We start from the raw sequence: 15,000 nt of genomic DNA, 5'->3' as shown, positions 1-15,000 counted from the left end.
CCGAACCCGCGTGGGTTTTGGGTCTGATAAATGCGCGCGTCCCCGCGGAGACGGGTCGGCGCTCGTTTGCATGTATTAGCTCTAGAATTGCCACAGTTATCCAAGTAACGGTGGAGCGATCAAAGGAACCATAACTGATTTAATGAGCCATTCGCAGTTTCACTGTATCGGAACCGTGTGTACTTAGACTTGCATGGCTTAATCTTTGAGACAAGCATATGCTACTGGCAGGATCAACCAGGTAGCCCTCGCGTCCGGCGGTCTGTGTTTCTTGCATTGGAACCGGAGCTGAGCGGGGAGCCGGGCGCGGGGACCGGGCGGCGCCCGCGGGAGACGGCCTCCCGCGGGGTTACCCCCGGCGGCACCCCAGCCTCCCTCGTTTCTTTCATATTTATTTCGGACGTGGGCTACCGAAATTTCCGTTACGATTCAGCCCCCGTGCGCGGTGAGGAAGTCGGCTGGGCCTCGGTATGTACTCGGTCCGTAGAGGCCGCGTTACCGCGTGGCGGTCAGTCGCGGGAGGGAGCCGGAGCCGCCCGCACGCCCGCGACCGCAACACGCACTCGGAGGCGGCGTCTTCTGACAGACGCCGGTAGGGTTTGAGAAACATGCTTTTTCGGAAAGGACCGCTCGGCTGATGCGGGCCTGGGCTCCCGCGCCCCTCTCGTGGCGGGGCGGCGCGGGGTACCCGCGAGCGCGGCGGAACTCCCGTGTAGGACATCTCTGGGCCCGTGTGGCCAACGGGCACGCGACAGGGTCGTCTCGGTCTCGCGACGAAAGCGGTTTCGCGCTGGTTGGTGCGCTAGAGGTCGATCCGCAGGCCGAAGGAACCGTCCACCCGAACACCCCGGCGCGAGGCCGGGGCCGGCAGGGGCCCTCCGATGGCGGGTCATGCTTGCCAATCGGTCAGTGGTTGGTGTGGTGCAGTATATGTCAGGGTGTGGGTGCGAGATGGGCCGGGAGGACCGCTCCTCCAGCGTCGGACCCGAGTCATAGGAAGTGCCGTTTTGTCACAACCCCAGGGGTGGGGGGGTAACGGTAGGGAAGTGCCGGCCAACGCGCAGAGGTCGACCCGCAGGCCGAAGGAACCGTCCACCCGAACACCCCGGCGCGAGGCCGGGGCCGGCAGGGGCCCTCCGATGGCGGGTCATGATTGCCAATCGGTCAGTGGTTATGTGTGCTGCGGTGATGCGGTGCCGGCCAACGCTCAGAGGTCGACCCGCAGGCCGAAGGAACCGTCCACCCGAACACCCCGGCGCGAGGCCGGGGCCGGCAGGGGCCCTCCGATGGCGGGTCATGATTGCCAATCGGTCAGTGGTTATGTGTGTGCTGCGGTGCCGGCCAACGCTCAGAGGTCGACCCGCAGGCCGAAGGAACCGTCCACCCGAACACACCCGGCGCGAGGCCGGGGCCGGCAGGGGCCCTCCGATGGCGGGTCATGATTGCCAATCGGTCAGTGGTTGTGTGTGCTGCGGTGCCGGCCAACGCTCAGAGGTCGACCCGCAGGCCGAAGGAACCGTCCACCCGAACACCCCGGCGCGAGGCCGGGGCCGGCAGGGGCCCTCCGATGGCGGGTCATGATTGCCAATCGGTCAGTGGTTGTGTGTGTTGCGGTGGGGCCGGGAGGACCGCTCCTCCTGCGTCGGACCCGGGTCATGGGAAGTGCCGTGTGGCGGTGGTGGGGCCGGGAGGACCGCTCCTCCTGCGTCGGACCCGAGTCATGGGAAGTGCCGTGTGGCGGGGCCGGGAGGACCGCTCCTCCTGCGTCGGACCCGAGTCATAGGAAGTGCCGTGTGGCGGGGCCGGGAGGACCGCTCCTCCTGCGTCGGACCCGAGTCATAGGAAGTGCCGTGTGGCGGGGCCGGGAGGACCGCTCCTCCTGCGTCGGACCCGAGTCATAGGAAGTGCCGTGTGGCGGGGCCGGGAGGACCGCTCCTCCTGCGTCGGACCCGAGTCATAGGAAGTGCCGTGTTGCGCTGGTGGGGCCGTGCCCGCCAACAGCCTTCAGTGGTCGGATACCACGTTTGCAAGCTCCCCGCTGGAATGGGGACTTAGAAGAAATGAGGGGAAAATTCCCCCGGAGCTCCGTGCCTGAGGGCGGGCTGTGAGCCGCGCCGCGTCCGCCAACAGCCTTCCATGGTCGGACACCATTGTTCGCAAGTTGCCCGCTGGAATGGGCACATAGAAGAAATTTCGAGGATAACATCCACCAGAGCGCCAGGGCGGCCGTTATTGCAGTATGCGTCCGCCTGGCAGCTCTCTTCCGCGGGAACCATTGGGCAATTTCTTTCACGGAGGTGGACATAGAAGAATTTTTGTTTCTAAAAACGTGGTTCCTAAAAATGTGCCCCAGGTGTTTTGGAAAACCCGGGTAAACCTGGGAAGTAGGCAAATGACCCTCTGACTAGGGGTAAAAACGTTTGCCTACTGCAGCGCCCCTAATGCAATTCGGCGGAACTGCAACGCCCCTGGTCGCCTAAACGCTACCCCTGGTCGCCTAAACCTCACCCCTGGTCGCCTAAACCTCACCCCTGGTCGCCTAAAAGTCACCCCTGGTCGCCTAAATTGTCAACCCCTGGTCACCTAAATTGTCAACCCCTGGTCGCCTAAAGGGGACTTAGAAGAAATGAGGGGGCAAATTCCCCCGGAGCTCCGTGCCTGAGGGCGGGCTGTGAGCCGCGCCGCGTCCGCCAACAGCCTTCAGTGGTCGGATACAATGTATGAAAGTTCCCCGCTGGAAAGGGGACTTAGAAGAAATGAGGCAAATTTCCCCGGAGCTCCGTGCCTGAGGGCGGGCTGTGAGCCGCGCCGCGCCCGCCAACAGCCTTCAGTGGTCGGATACAATGTTTGAAAGTTCCCCGCTGGAAAGGGGACTTAGAAGAAATGAGGCAAATTTCCCCGGAGCTCCGTGCCTGAGGGCGGGCTGTGAGCCGCGCCGCGCCCGCCAACAGCCTTCAGTGGTCGGATACAATGTTTGAAAGGTCCCCGCTGGAAAGGGGACTTAGAAGAAATGAGCCAAATTTCCCCGGAGCTCCGTGCCTGAGGGCGGGCTGTGAGCCGCGCCGCGTCCGCCAACAGCCTTCAGTGGTCGGATACAATGTTTCAAAGTTCCCCGCTGGAAAGGGGACTTAGAAGAAATTTGTAAAAATTCACCCGGAGCTCCGTGCCTGAGGGCCGGCTATGAGCCGCGCCGTGCCCGCCAACAGCCTTCCACGGTCGGATACAATGTTTCAAAGTTCCCCGCTGGAAAGGGGACTTAGAAGGAATTTGTCAAATTCACCCGGAGCTCCGTGCCTGAGGGCCGGCTATGAGCCGCGCCGTGCCCGCCAACAGCCTTCCACGGTCGGATACAATGTTTCAAAGTTCCCCGCTGGAAAGGGGACTTAGAAGGAATTTGTCAAATTCACCCGGAGCTCCGTGCCTGAGGGCCGGCTATGAGCCGCGCCGTGCCCGCCAACAGCCTTCCACGGTCGGATACAATGTTTGAAAGTTCCCCGCTGGAAAGGGGACTTAGAAGAAATGAGGGGGAAATTCCCCCGGAGCTCCGTGCCTGAGGGCGGGCTGTGAGCCGCGCCGCGTCCGCCAACAGCCTTCCACGGTCGGATACAATGTTTCAAAGTTCCCCGCTGGAAAGGGGACTTAGAAGAAATTTGTAAAATTCACCCGGAGCTCCGTGCCCGAGGGCCGGCTATGAGCCGCGCCGCGCCCGCCAACAGCCTTCCTTTGGTCGGATACAATGTTTCAAAGTTCCCCGCTGGAAAGGGGACTTAGAAGAAATTTGTAAAATTCACCCGGAGCTCCGTGCCCGAGGGCCGGCTATGAGCCCCGCCGTGCCCGCCAACAGCCTTCCACGGTCGGATACAATGTTTCAAAGTTCCCCGCTGGAAAGGGGACTTAGAAGAAATTTGTAAAAATTCACCCGGAGCTCCGTGCCCGAGGGCCGGCTATGAGCCCCGCCGTGCCCGCCAACAGCCTTCCACGGTCGGATACAATGTTTCAAAGTTCCCCGCTGGAAAGGGGACTTAGAAGAAATTTGTAAAAATTCACCCGGAGCTCCGTGCCCGAGGGCCGGCTATGAGCCGCGCCGCGCCCGCCAACAGCCTTCCACGGTCGGATACAATGTTTCAAAGTTCCCCGCTGGAAAGGGGACTTAGAAGAAATTTGTGAAAATTCACCCGGAGCTCCGTGCCCGAGGGCCGGCTATGAGCCGCGCCGTGCCCGCCAACAGCCTTCCACGGTCGGATACAATGTTTCAAAGTTCCCCGCTGGAAAGGGGACTTAGAAGAAATTTGTAAAAATTCATCCGGAGCTCCGTGCCCGAGGGCCGGCTATGAGCCGCGCCGTGCCCGCCAACAGCCTTCCACGGTCGGATACAATGTTTCAAAGTTCCCCGCTGGAAAGGGGACTTAGAAGAAATTTGTGAAAATTCACCCGGAGCTCCGTGCCCGAGGGCCGGCTATGAGCCGCGCCGTGCCCGCCAACAGCCTTCCACGGTCGGATACAATGTTTCAAAGTTCCCCGCTGGAAAGGGGACTTAGAAGAAATTTGTAAAAATTCACCCGGAGCTCCGTGCCCGAGGGCCGGCTATGAGCCGCGCCGTGCCCGCCAACAGCCTTCCACGGTCGGATACAATGTTTCAAAGTTCCCCGCTGGAAAGGGGACTTAGAAGAAATTTGTGAAAATTCACCCGGAGCTCCGTGCCCGAGGGCCGGCTATGAGCCGCGCCGTGCCCGCCAACAGCCTTCCACGGTCGGATACAATGTTTCAAAGTTCCCCGCTGGAAAGGGGACTTAGAAGAAATTTGTGAAAATTCACCCGGAGCTCCGTGCCTGAGGGCCGGCTATGAGCCGCGCCGCGCCCGCCAACAGCCTTCAGTGGTCGGATACAATGTTTGAAAGTTCCCCGCTGGAAAGGGGACTTAGAAGAATTGAGTAAAATTCACCCGGAGCTCCGTGCCCGAGGGCCGGCTATGAGCCGCGCCGCGCCCAGCCAACAGCCTTCCTTTGGTCGGATACAATGTTTCAAAGTTCCCCGCTGGAAAGGGGACTTAGAAGAAATTTGTGAAAATTCACCCGGAGCTCCGTGCCTGAGGGCCGGCTATGAGCCGCGCCGTGCCCGCCAACAGCCTTCCACGGTCGGATACAATGTTTCAAAGTTCCCCGCTGGAAAGGGGACTTAGAAGAAATTTGTGAAAATTCACCCGGAGCTCCGTGCCCGAGGGCCGGCTATGAGCCGCGCCGTGCCCGCCAACAGCCTTCCACGGTCGGATACAATGTTTCAAAGTTCCCCGCTGGAAAGGGGACTTAGAAGAAATTTGTAAAAATTCACCCGGAGCTCCGTGCCCGAGGGCCGGCTATGAGCCGCGCCGTGCCCGCCAACAGCCTTCCACGGTCGGATACAATGTTTCAAAGTTCCCCGCTGGAAAGGGGACTTAGAAGAAATTTGTAAAATTCACCCGGAGCTCCGTGCCCGAGGGCCGGCTATGAGCCGCGCCGTGCCCGCCAACAGCCTTCCACGGTCGGATACAATGTTTCAAAGTTCCCCGCTGGAAAGGGGACTTAGAAGAAATTTGTGAAAATTCACCCGGAGCTCCGTGCCTGAGGGCCGGCTATGAGCCGCGCCGTGCCCGCCAACAGCCTTCCACGGTCGGATACAATGTTTCAAAGTTCCCCGCTGGAAAGGGGACTTAGAAGAAATTTGTAAAATTCACCCGGAGCTCCGTGCCCGAGGGCCGGCTATGAGCCGCGCCGCGCCCGCCAACAGCCTTCCTTTGGTCGGATACAATGTTTCAAAGTTCCCCGCTGGAAAGGGGACTTAGAAGAAATTTGTAAAATTCACCCGGAGCTCCGTGCCCGAGGGCCGGCTATGAGCCCCGCCGTGCCCGCCAACGCCAACAGCCTTCCACGGTCGGATACAATGTTTCAAAGTTCCCCGCTGGAAAGGGGACTTAGAAGAAATTTGTAAAAATTCACCCGGAGCTCCGTGCCCGAGGGCCGGCTATGAGCCCCGCCGTGCCCGCCAACAGCCTTCCACGGTCGGATACATGTTTCAAAGTTCCCCGCTGGAAAGGGGACTTAGAAGAAATTTGTAAAAATTCACCCGGAGCTCCGTGCCCGAGGGCCGGCTATGAGCCGCGCCGCGCCCGCCAACAGCCTTCCACGGTCGGATACAATGTTTCAAAGTTCCCCGCTGGAAAGGGGACTTAGAAGAAATTTGTGAAAATTCACCCGGAGCTCCGTGCCCGAGGGCCGGCTATGAGCCGCGCCGTGCCCGCCAACAGCCTTCCACGGTCGGATACAATGTTTCAAAGTTCCCCGCTGGAAAGGGGGACTTAGAAGAAATTTGTAAAAATTCATCCGGAGCTCCGTGCCCGAGGGGCCGGCTATGAGCCGCGCCGTGCCCGCCAACAGCCTTCCACGGTCGGATACAATGTTTCAAAGTTCCCCGCTGGAAAGGGGACTTAGAAGAAATTTGTGAAAATTCACCCGGAGCTCCGTGCCCGAGGGCCGGCTATGAGCCGCGCCGTGCCCGCCAACAGCCTTCCACGGTCGGATACAATGTTCAAAGTTCCCCGCTGGAAAGGGGACTTAGAAGAAATTTGTAAAAATTCACCCGGAGCTCCGTGCCCGAGGGCCGGCTATGAGCCGCGCCGTGCCCGCCAACAGCCTTCCACGGTCGGATACAATGTTTCAAAGTTCCCCGCTGGAAAGGGGACTTAGAAGAAATTTGTGAAAATTCACCCGGAGCTCCGTGCCCGAGGGCCGGCTATGAGCCGCGCCGTGCCCGCCAACAGCCTTCCACGGTCGGATACAATGTTTCAAAGTTCCCCGCTGGAAAGGGGACTTAGAAGAAATTTGTGAAAATTCACCCGGAGCTCCGTGCCTGAGGGCCGGCTATGAGCCGCGCCGCGCCCGCCAACAGCCTTCAGTGGTCGGATACAATGTTTGAAAGTTCCCCGCTGGAAAGGGGACTTAGAAGAATTGAGTAAAATTCACCCGGAGCTCCGTGCCCGAGGGCCGGCTATGAGCCGCGCCGCGCCCGCCAACAGCCTTCCTTTGGTCGGATACAATGTTTCAAAGTTCCCCGCTGGAAAGGGGACTTAGAAGAAATTTGTGAAAATTCACCCGGAGCTCCGTGCCTGAGGGCCGGCTATGAGCCGCGCCGTGCCCGCCAACAGCCTTCCACGGTCGGATACAATGTTTCAAAGTTCCCCGCTGGAAAGGGGACTTAGAAGAAATTTGTGAAAATTCACCCGGAGCTCCGTGCCCGAGGGCCGGCTATGAGCCGCGCCGTGCCCGCCAACAGCCTTCCACGGTCGGATACAATGTTTCAAAGTTCCCCGCTGGAAAGGGGACTTAGAAGAAATTTGTAAAAATTCACCCGGAGCTCCGTGCCCGAGGGCCGGCTATGAGCCGCGCCGTGCCCGCCAACAGCCTTCCACGGTCGGATACAATGTTTCAAAGTTCCCCGCTGGAAAGGGGACTTAGAAGAAATTTGTAAAATTCACCCGGAGCTCCGTGCCCGAGGGCCGGCTATGAGCCGCGCCGTGCCCGCCAACAGCCTTCCACGGTCGGATACAATGTTTCAAAGTTCCCCGCTGGAAAGGGGACTTAGAAGAAATTTGTGAAAATTCACCGGAGCTCCGTGCCTGAGGGCCGGCTATGAGCCGCGCCGTGCCCGCCAACAGCCTTCCACGGTCGGATACAATGTTTCAAAGTTCCCCGCTGGAAAGGGGACTTAGAAGAAATTAGGCAACTTTCCCGGAGCTCCATGCCTGAGTGCGGGCTGTTTGCCGCGCCGTGCCCGCCAACAGCCTTCAGTGGTCGGATACAATGTTTCAAAGTTCCCCGCTGGAAAGGGGACTTAGAAGAATTATGAATATTTTTGTTTCTAAAAACGTGATCCCTGAAAATGTGCCCCAGGTGTTTTGGAAAACCCGGGTAAACCTGGGAAGTAGGCAAATGACCCTCTGACTAGGGGGGAAGAACGTTTGCTACTGCAGCGCCCCTAATGCAATTCGGCGGAACTGCAACGCCCCCTGGTCGCCTAAACGCTACCCCTGGTCGCCTAAAAGCTACCCCTGGTCGCCTAAAAGCTACCCCTGGTCGCCTAAACGCTACCCTGGTCGCCTAAACGCTACCCCTGGTCGCCCTAAACGCTACCCCTGGTCACCTAAACGCTACCCCCTGGTCGCCTAAACGCTTCCCTGGTCACCTAAACGCTACCCCTGGTCGCCTAAACGCTACCCCTGGTCGCCTAACTGACCCCTCGTGTGTGGGGATCAACGTTTGCCTACTAGGGCGTCCTCCGGCGGGCCTCTCGGCAGTACTGCAGGCCCATTTTAGCCGAGCCCATTGAAATGAATGGGGGAATTTTATACGTTTTTGCCTTTTTTTTCCCCCCTCGTTCTTTTTGTATTTATTCATTTATTTCAACTTTTACCGACTCAACCGCCCTCCGGCGTGCCCTCGGCGGTCCCGCAAGCCCAATTCGGCCGAGCCCATTGAAATGAATGGGGGAATTTATACGTTTTTGCCTTTTTTCCCCCCCCCTCGTTCTTTTTGTATTTATTCATTTATTTCAACTTTTACCGACTCAACCGCCCTCCGGCGTGCCCTCGGCGGTCCCGCAAGCCCAATTCGGCCGAGCCCATTGAAATGAATGGGGGAATTTTATACGTTTTTGCCTTTTTTTTCCCCCCCTCGTTCTTTTTGTATTTATTCATTTATTTCAACTTTTACCGACTCAACCGCCCTCCGGCGTGCCCTCGGCGGTCCCGCAAGCCCAATTCGGCCGAGCCCATTGAAATGAATGGGGGAATTTTATACGTTTTTGCCTTTTTTTCCCCCCTCGTTCTTTTTGTATTTATTCATTTATTTCAACTTTTACCGACTCAACCGCCCTCCGGCGTGCCCTCGGCGGTCCGCAAGCCCAATTCGGCCGAGCCCATTGAAATGAATGGGGGGATTTTATACGTTTTTGCCTTTTTTCCCCCCCTCGTTCTTTTTGTATTTATTCATTTATTTCAACTTTTACCGACTCAACCGCCCTCCGGCGTGCCCCCGGCGGTCCCGCAAGCCCAATTCGGCCGAACCCATTGAAATGAATGGGGGAATTTTATACGTTTTTGCCTTTTTTTTTCCCCCCTCGTTCTTTTTGTATTTATTCATTTATTTCAACTTTTACCGACTCAACCGCCCTCCGGCGTGCCCCCGGCGGTCCGCAAGCCCAATTCGGCCGAACCCATTGAAATGAATGGGGGAATTTTATACGTTTTTGCCTTTTTTTTCCCCCCCTCGTTCTTTTTGTATTTATTCATTTATTTCAACTTTTACCCCGCTGGAAAGGGGACTTAGAAGAAATTATGAATATTTTTGTTTCTAAAAACGTGATCCCTGAAAATGTGCCCCAGGTGTTTTGGAAAACCCGGGTAAACCTGGGAAGTAGGCAAATGACCCTCTGACTAGGGGGGAAGAACGTTTGCCTACTGCAGCGCCCCTAATGCAATTCGGCGGAACTGCAACGCCCCTGGTCGCCTAAACGCTACCCCTGGTCGCCTAAAAGCTACCCCTGGTCGCCTAAAAGCTACCCCTGGTCGCCTAAACGCTACCCCTGGTCGCCTAAACGCTACCCCTGGTCGCCTAAACGCTACCCCTGGTCACCTAAACGCTACCCCTGGTCGCCTAAACGCTTCCCCTGGTCACCTAAACGCTACCCCTGGTCGCCTAAACGCTACCCCTGGTCGCCTAACTGACCCCTCGTGTGTGGGGATCAACGTTTGCCTACTAGGGCGTCCTCCGGCGGCCTCTCGGCAGTACTGCAAGCCCAATTCGGCCGAACCCATTGAAATGAATGGGGGAATTTTATACGTTTTTGCCTTTTTTTTCCCCCCCTCGTTCTTTTTGTATTTATTCATTTATTTCAACTTTTACCGACTCAACCGCCCTCCGGCGTGCCCTCGGCGGTCCCGCAAGCCCAATTCGGCCGAGCCCATTGAAATGAATGGGGGGATTTTATACGTTTTTGCCTTTTTTCCCCCCCTCGTTCTTTTTGTATTTATTCATTTATTTCAACTTTTACCGACTCAACCGCCCTCCGGCGTGCCCTCGGCGGTCCCGCAAGCCCAATTCGGCCGAGCCCATTGAAATGAATGGGGGAATTTTATACGTTTTTGCCTTTTTTCCCCCCCCCCTCGTTCTTTTTGTATTTATTCATTTATTTCAACTTTTACCGACTCAACCGCCCTCCGGCGTGCCCTCGGCGGTCCCGCAAGCCCAATTCGGCCGAGCCCATTGAAATGAATGGGGGGATTTTATACGTTTTTGCCTTTTTTCCCCCCCTCGTTCTTTTTGTATTTATTCATTTATTTCAACTTTTACCGACTCAACCGCCCTCCGGCGTGCCCCCGGCGGTCCCGCAAGCCCAATTCGGCCGAACCCATTGAAATGAATGGGGGAATTTTATACGTTTTTGCCTTTTTTTTCCCCCCCTCGTTCTTTTTGTATTTATTCATTTATTTCAACTTTTACCGACTCAACCGCCCTCCGGCGTGCCCTCGGCGGTCCCGCAAGCCCAATTCGGCCGAGCCCATTGAAATGAATGGGGGGATTTTATACGTTTTTGCCTTTTTTCCCCCCCTCGTTCTTTTTGTATTTATTCATTTATTTCAACTTTTACCGACTCAACCGCCCTCCGGCGTGCCCTCGGCGGTCCCGCAAGCCCAATTCGGCCGAGCCCATTGAAATGAATGGGGGAATTTTATACGTTTTTGCCTTTTTTCCCCCCCCCCTCGTTCTTTTTGTATTTATTCATTTATTTCAACTTTTACCGACTCAACCGCCCTCCGGCGTGCCCTCGGCGGTCCCGCAAGCCCAATTCGGCCGAGCCCATTGAAATGAATGGGGGGATTTTATACGTTTTTGCCTTTTTTCCCCCCCTCGTTCTTTTTGTATTTATTCATTTATTTCAACTTTTACCGACTCAACCGCCCTCCGGCGTGCCCCCGGCGGTCCCGCAAGCCCAATTCGGCCGAACCCATTGAAATGAATGGGGGAATTTTATACGTTTTTGCCTTTTTTTTCCCCCCCTCGTTCTTTTTGTATTTATTCATTTATTTCAACTTTTACCGACTCAACCGCCCTCCGGCGTGCCCTCGGCGGTCCCGCAAGCCCAATTCGGCCGAGCCCATTGAAATGAATGGGGGGATTTTATACGTTTTTGCCTTTTTTCCCCCCCTCGTTCTTTTTGTATTTATTCATTTATTTCAACTTTTACCGACTCAACCGCCCTCCGGCGTGCCCTCGGCGGTCCCGCAAGCCCAATTCGGCCGAGCCCATTGAAATGAATGGGGGAATTTTATACGTTTTTGCCTTTTTTCCCCCCCCCCTCGTTCTTTTTGTATTTATTCATTTATTTCAACTTTTACCGACTCAACCGCCCTCCGGCGTGCCCTCGGCGGTCCCGCAAGCCCAATTCGGCCGAGCCCATTGAAATGAATGGGGGAATTTTATACGTTTTTGCCTTTTTTTCCCCCCCCTCGTCCTTTTTGTATTTATTCATTTATTTCAACTTTTACCGACTCAACCGCCCTCCGGCGTGCCCTCGGCGGTCCCGCAAGCCCAATTCGGCCGAGCCCATTGAAATGAATGGGGGAATTTTATACGTTTTTGCCTTTTTTTTTCCCCCCTCGTCCTTTTTGTATTTATTTACTTATTTCAACCTTTACCGACTTAGGGGCCGCTTTGCACCGCCTGTGCCCGGGGAAGGTGCTCCTATTCGGGCCAAGTGTGACACACGCCCGCCCTCCTCCTCCGGAGCTTCCATTAGGGTAGACTTAGGGGCCGCTTGGCACCGCCTGTGCCCGGGGAAGGTGCTCATATTCGGCTTCACTGTCAGGCAGCATGCACTCCTCCTCCGGAGCTTCCATTTGGGCAAACTTAGGGGCCGCTTGGCACCGCCCGTGCCCGGGGAAGGTGCTCCTATTCGGGCCAAGTGTGACACACGCCCGCACTCCTCCTCCGGAGCTTCCATTTGGGCAAACTTAGGGGCCGCTTGGCACCGCCTGTGCCCGGGGAAGGTGCTCATATTCGGCTTCACTGTCACACAGCATGCACTCCTCCTCCGGAGCTTCCATAAGGGCAAACTTAGGGGCCGCTTGGCACCGCCTGTGCCCGGGGAAGGTGCTCATATTCGGCTTCACTGTCACACAGCGTGCACTCCTCCTCCGGAGCTTCCATTTGGGCAAACTTAGGGGCCGCTTGGCACCGTCTGTGCCCGGGGAAGGTGCTCATATTCGGGCCAAGTGTGACACACGCCCGCACTCCTCCTCCGGAGCTTCCATGAGGGTAGACTTAGGGGCCGCTTGGCACCGCCTGTGCCCGGGGAAGGTGCTCATAGTCGGCTTCACTGTCAGGCAGCATGCACTCCTCCTCCGGAGCTTCCATTTGGGCAAACTTAGGGGCCGCTTGGCACCGTCTGTGCCCGGGGAAGGTGCTCATATTCGGGCCAAGTGTGACACACGCCCGCACTCCTCCTCCGGAGCTTCCATTTGGGCAAACTTAGGGGCCGCTTGGCACCGCCTGTGCCCGGGGAAGGTGCTCATATTCGGGCCAAGTGTGACACACGCCCGCACTCCTCCTCCGGAGCTTCCATTTGGGCAAACTTAGGGGCCGCTTGGCACCGCCTGTGCCCGGGGAAGGTGCTCATATTCGGGCCAAGTGTGACACACGCCCGCACTCCTCCTCCGGAGCTTCCATAAGGGTAGACTTAGGGGCCGCTTGGCACCGTCTGTGCCCGGGGAAGGTGCTCCTATTCGGCTTCACTGTCACACAGCATGCACTCCTCCTCCGGAGCTTCCATAAGGGCAAACTTAGGGGCCGCTTGGCACCGTCTGTGCCCGGGGAAGGTGCTCCTATTCGGCTTCACTGTCAGGCAGCATGCACTCCTCCTCCGGAGCTTCCATAAGGGTAGACTTAGGGGCCGCTTGGCACGGCCTGTGCCCGGGGAAGGTCCTCATATTCGGGCCAAGTGTGACACACGCCCGCCCTCCTCCTCCGGAGTTTCCATGAGGGTAAACTTAGGGGCCGCTTGGCACCGCCTGTGCCCGGGGAAGGTGCTCCTATTCGGGCCAAGTGTGACACACGCCCGCACTCCTCCTCCGGAGCTTCCATTTGGGCAAACTTAGGGGCCGCTTGGCACCGCCTGTGCCCGGGGAAGGTGCTCCTCTCCGGGCTAAGTGTGACACACGCCCGCACTCCTCCTCCGGAGCTTCCATAAGGGCAAACTTAGGGGCCGCTTGGCACCGCCTGTGCCCGGGGAAGGTGCTCCTCTCCGGGCTAAGTGTGACACACGCCCGCCCTCCTCCTCCGGAGCTTCCATGAGGGTAGACTTAGGGGCCGCTTGGCACCTCCCGTGCCCGGGGAAGGTGCTCCTATTCGGGCTAAGTGTGACAGACGCCGGCCTATTACCCCCGGAGCGATGGAGCTGGGGGCGCTCGCTCCCCGCCCGTGCCCGGGGAAGGTGCTCCTCTCCGGGCTAAGTGTGGCAGACGCCGGCCTATTACCCCCGGAGCGATGGAGCTGGGGGGCGCTCGCTCCCCGCCCGTGCCCGGGGAAGGTGCTCCTCTCCGGCCTAAGTGTGGCAGACGCCGGCCTATTACCCCCGGAGCGATGGAGCTGGGGGGCGCTCGCTCCCGGCCCGTGCCCGGGGAAGGTGCTCCTCTCCGGGCTAAGTGTGGCAGACGCCGGCCTATTACCCCCGGAGCGATGGAGCTGGGGGTGGGCGCTCGCTCCCTGCCTGTGCCCGGGGAAGGTGCTCCTCTCCAGCCCCAGGTCGCCTAACCCCCTTACCCCTGGTCACCTAAACCCCTTACCCCTGGTCGCCTAAACGTCTCACCCCTGGTCGCCTAAACCCCTTACCCCTGGTCACCTAAACCCCTTACCCCTGGTCGCCTAAGTGGCCCACCCCTGGTCACCTAAACGTCCCACCCCTGGTCACCTAAACGTCCCACCCCTGGTCGCCTAAACCCCTTACCCCTGGTCACCTAAACGGCCCACCCCTGGTCGCCTAAACCTGCCGCCCCTGGTCACCTAAGTGGCCCACCCCTGGTCGCCTAAGTGGCCCACCCCTGGTCGCCTAAGTGGCCCACCCCTGGTCGCCTAAGTGGCCCACCCCTGGTCGCCTAAGTGGCCCACCCCTGGTCACCTAAACGTCCAACCCCTGGTCGCACTTAGTGCAATTCGGCCCACCTCGCGTCCGGGAGGAGGCCATCCTCTTCGGCCTGACTTTCACGGACGCCGGCCTGTCTCCTCCGGAGCCTCCACGCGGTTGAACTTAGGGGCCACTCGGCCCACCTCGCGTCCGGGGGAAGGCCGTCCTCTTCGGCCTGACTTTCACGGACGCCGGCCTGTCTCCTCCGGAGCCTCCACGCGGTTGAACTTAGGGGCCACTCGGCCCACCTCGCGTCCGGGGGGAGGCCATCCTCTTCGGCCTGACTTTCACGGATGCCGGCCTGTCTCCTCCGGAGCCTCCACGCGGTTGAACTTAGGGGCCACTCGGCCCACCTCGCGTCCGGGGGAAGGCCGTCCTCTTCGGCCTGACTTTCACCAACGCCGGCCCCCAGTCTCCTGTTGGACTTAGTGCAAATTCTTACTCACGCCCTTACCCCTGGTCACCTAACCAGGGGCAGGTCCCCCGCACCTCGCGTCCGGGAGAAGGCCGTCCTCTTCGGCCTGACTTTCACGAACGCCGGGCCGTCCCCGACGGAGCATCCACGCGGTTGAACTTGAGGGCCACTCGGCCCAACTTGTGTCCGGGAGAAGGCCGTCCTCTTCGGCCTGACTTTCACGAACGCCGGGCCGTCCCCGACGGAGCATCCACGCGGTTGAACTTGAGGGCCACTCGGCCCAACTTGTGTCCGGGAGAAGGCCGTCCTCTTCGGCCTGACTTTCACGAACGCCGGGCCGTCCCCGACGGAGCATCCACGCGGTTGAACTTGAGGGC

General features: G+C 58.5%; 1 non-coding gene across 1 annotated transcript in view; it reads right to left on the bottom strand.

Annotated features, from left to right (window-relative positions):
• The window catches only part of LOC148314649 (18S ribosomal RNA), a 1,933-nt gene extending 1,689 nt beyond the window's left edge, over positions 1-244 (bottom strand). Inside the window, exon 1 of the ribosomal RNA XR_015841627.1 lies at positions 1-244. This exon is cut by the window's left edge and continues 1,689 nt beyond it. This is a non-coding gene — a ribosomal RNA (18S ribosomal RNA).
• Between the last annotated feature and the right edge of the window lie 14,756 nt (positions 245-15,000).

The sequence above is a fragment of the Idiotropiscis lumnitzeri genome, unplaced genomic scaffold (genome assembly GCF_059441095.1).
Source record: "Idiotropiscis lumnitzeri isolate Australia: NSW breed Sydney's pygmy pipehorse unplaced genomic scaffold, RoL_Ilum_1.0 HiC_scaffold_259, whole genome shotgun sequence".
NCBI lineage: Eukaryota > Metazoa > Chordata > Actinopteri > Syngnathiformes > Syngnathidae > Idiotropiscis > Idiotropiscis lumnitzeri.
The sequence above is the reverse complement of the archived record's forward strand: the minus strand, read 5'-3'. Positions and strand labels throughout refer to the sequence as shown.